This window comes from Carassius carassius, chromosome 6 (genome assembly GCF_963082965.1).
Source record: "Carassius carassius chromosome 6, fCarCar2.1, whole genome shotgun sequence".
NCBI classification, from domain to species: Eukaryota; Metazoa; Chordata; class Actinopteri; order Cypriniformes; family Cyprinidae; genus Carassius; species Carassius carassius.
The window spans coordinates 20,829,404-20,832,888 of record NC_081760.1 but is presented as its reverse complement, the minus strand read 5'-3'; the positions used below and the strand labels follow the sequence as shown (position 1 = coordinate 20,832,888).

Here is a 3,485-nt window from a genome sequence, read left to right as displayed (position 1 = left end):
ACGTTTCCGATCGTTTGAAATGCGACCTCCGTCTGAACGGCCAGGTCACATGTATCCGACCCGTACGTCATTACGCTACAAACGTCATAATTCTGCGTTGAAGTAGGCGGGAATGAGAAGATAAACAACAACCATGGCGGACGATGCTGCTTAAATAACTTTAATATTGCTAAACGAGCTCCGCTGTTGACTACACTGTTGTTGACATCCATGTTTAGCTACTTCCGCAAACAACGAGTGACGTCGTTGGCCGTTGAGTACTCTTCTGCGCATGCGGATCACTTCTGGGTCATTTCACGTTCACACAGGAGATCACAAAAGGTCGCATTTAATTGGAAATGTGAACGGCCTTGCAAAAAAATCTAATTCTTTCAAAAAATCAGAAATGAGGGTTAAGCCCTGCAGTGTGAACATAGCCTTCGGACAAAACGGCATCGCGCCTCTGACTGAAATACTTCAGGTCTAAGGAAAAACGACGTCAGGTGTCAGGTCTCATACAATTAACGGTAGGCATCAGACGAAACGGACTCAGACAAAAAGTCATCAGACGAAACGGACTCGGACAAAAAGTCATCAGACGAAACGCCCCATGTGACGTCACACGCACGCCGTTCACAGGAAGTAGTATATAATGGTTGATTGATGGCAAAAGGAGGTAAGCAGCGTCTGATATTTTATATTTTAACAGTTTTATTCAAATGTTACACTAATTAAGTTATATAGGGAAGAGAACATGCTTTTCGAGAGTCTTGTGTGCACGTTTAAAAAGTTAGTTAGCCATATTGCAACTAGCGAGCTTTTATTTTGGCCAAGTAGTAAAATTACCCTTACGAAAAATAACCATGGTTTTACTATTAAAAACCATAAAAAAAAAAAAAAAAAAAAAAACACATGGTCGATATAGTTAAAAATGGTATCCACAGATTACCATGGTTTTGCTACACTAACCATAGTTTAACCATGGTGTTACTGTTTATAGTAAAACTGTGGTTATTCAAATGGTAACTTACGTTAATCATTACACTAAAAAAAAACATGTTACTACACTTTTACTATAATAAAACCATGGTCACTTTACATCTGGGTAAAGTGAATTCTTTCAAGCTATTAGATTGAAATCTTGGTCTAATTATAACATATCTGTATGAGTCTAACACTAGTTGTTGAGTTAAATGATTTTGTAAAAACAATGGTTCTGTCTTATAATTAAATATATATTTCTTTGTTTCAGTCAATCAAGTTATCGCTGACATTTTCTGGTTAAGCGTGGCTATGCTGAGCAGGACGATTACCTGGATTCAGTACCCATTTAGATGTCCAGGCAACAAATAAGCTCCTCCATGCCAGAGAATTACCATTTGTTCAATCCAAACCTGCATGTCATCCTGGACTGTACAGAAATCTGCTGTACTACTAGACGGATCATTCCACCTTTCAAATGTGCCAAGCAGTTCAGCAAACAGGACTGTGAAAAAACACAGGCCACTGCACACCTCAGACTTCTGGTGGAAAGGGTGATTAGAAGGGTCAATGTAAAATTTTATATTTTGTATAATGAAATTATTTAAATAAAATGTCCCTGAAAATAATTTGACAAACACAATGAAATAGTTGACAATGAAAAGTATTTTTATAATAACTCATGAAAAAAATCTTCTTTGTTATATCATACAATGTATCAAATGTAAATATACACAACTAGTAAAACAATATGCATATCATATACATTACAGAAGATTTAATACAAAAAGTATTCACCTTGGTATGTACATATTTCTAATTAATAGCAAGTACAATATATTTATTGTTATAATTTGTGATTATGTTACAAAAGATCTACAAAATATGCTACATACTACTCAACTACATAAAGTATATATTTACTATGAATGTAAAAATAAATCTTAGGTTCATACTATAATATGAACAGAATCTGTCCATTCATACCACTGAAAGATACACATCCAGGTAAACGTTATAATAATACTTTCATTGATGCTATGAAGGCATCATCTCGCCAGATCATCTGTATTATGAAATCTGATTTTGTGTCAGTCACAAAGTCACACCAGTGTAGACCAGTGACTGCAGTCTGACCTTGTACCTGCCAGTAGTACTTATGGGTCTCTTTAAGTTTGGCTAGTCCTCTTTGAATTTTCATAAATGGAACCTGAGCAATGTTTTCAGCAGAGGTGCTTTTTACCTTCACTAGTCCAAACTGGAATGTTTCAGATGGATCATGCACTCATCCGTCTGGACTATTTTAAAATTACAGCCAAACTGAAAACCAAGCACAGGTAGTGAGGGGAAATTAACATTAGGAACACCTGCAGCTATAGGGGGGCATTGGTATGAAAGTGGACTGCCAAGAGGTACAACTCTACTTTTGACATGCCCTCAAGTATGTGTGGCAGCAAAGGCTTGGGATTAATCTGACTTAGTTTTGCACCAGAAGCCAAGATATCAGGATCTGGAAGGGGACCTAAAGAAATGAACACAAATTATGAGCCGTGAAGACATTAAGCTATAGCTGTGCGCACACACACAAACAAACAGAGTTGTGAATTACCTGTGTAAGCCTTTTATGGGCTTGATTCCATTCTTCCCAACTGATTCTGGTTTCAGGACACAAAGTTCACTCACTGCCTTTGGATGAACTCCCTTAATATAAAAAGAATACAGTAATAGTTACAGATCGTTTACTGATCTTGGGTAGTTTACATTTATATATTTGTTACTTAATCTGCACTCTTGTTCATTATTAGTCTATGATGTTTAAATGTTTACATATACTTTCTTTGAGTTAATAGTGTTCTTACCAATGCAGAAAAGAAAAATACATGCCTGTGCTCTTGGACGATGCCATCTCTGTGGCTCACTTGATTTTATTCATCTTCTTAGATGCGTTTCACTGCAAGATAAAAGCATTAGATGCTGTTAACATTTTTTTTTTTCATTTGTATAAGGATATTGTATAACATCAGTGAAGTAGTACATTATCGATTAAACTTAACGGTAACACGTCCTATGAAGCCCGTATTTAAAACAAATTATAAGAGTATTCTTATAGCATTATAATTAAAGCATAATGTATTAGAAAAAAAAACTTTGTAATATGTCATATCATCTCATGAGTAATCATAACAACAGTTCTCTTACGAGAGCTCTCTCGTTCTGCGTCTTAGCTAAGACGCTACGGGAAAATTCTCTTTTCACGAAATACTGAAGCAAAAAATTATCCTTAATTTTGTATGTTTGTAAAGCGCATTTGCAGCAGTACACAGCCATAGGCGAGACGGCTCGTTCGCTCATTGGCTTGTTCTGCGGCAACTGCACAGCCTATCGAGCGTGGGCTGATGCAACATCAGACCAATAAGGGCGCTTCGCGCCCTTCTTGCCACTTCCCGCCGAAACGGGTGTGGCCCAACCTATAAAAGGAGCTCGAAAAGGCTGACTCACCTGATTTTTCATCTCTTCAGCGAAGC

The 3,485-nt window shown here is 37.0% G+C and overlaps 1 long non-coding RNA gene across 1 annotated transcript; it reads right to left on the bottom strand.

The window, feature by feature from the left end:
• Window positions 1-1,842: 1,842 nt before the first annotated feature.
• On the bottom strand, window positions 1,843-2,936 carry LOC132141909 (uncharacterized). Its single transcript, XR_009433966.1, has 3 exons — window positions 2,841-2,936; window positions 2,570-2,657; window positions 1,843-2,482 (listed from the first exon to the last, which is right to left on the bottom strand). It is a non-coding gene; the product is annotated as an uncharacterized LOC132141909 (long non-coding RNA).
• Between the last annotated feature and the right edge of the window lie 549 nt (window positions 2,937-3,485).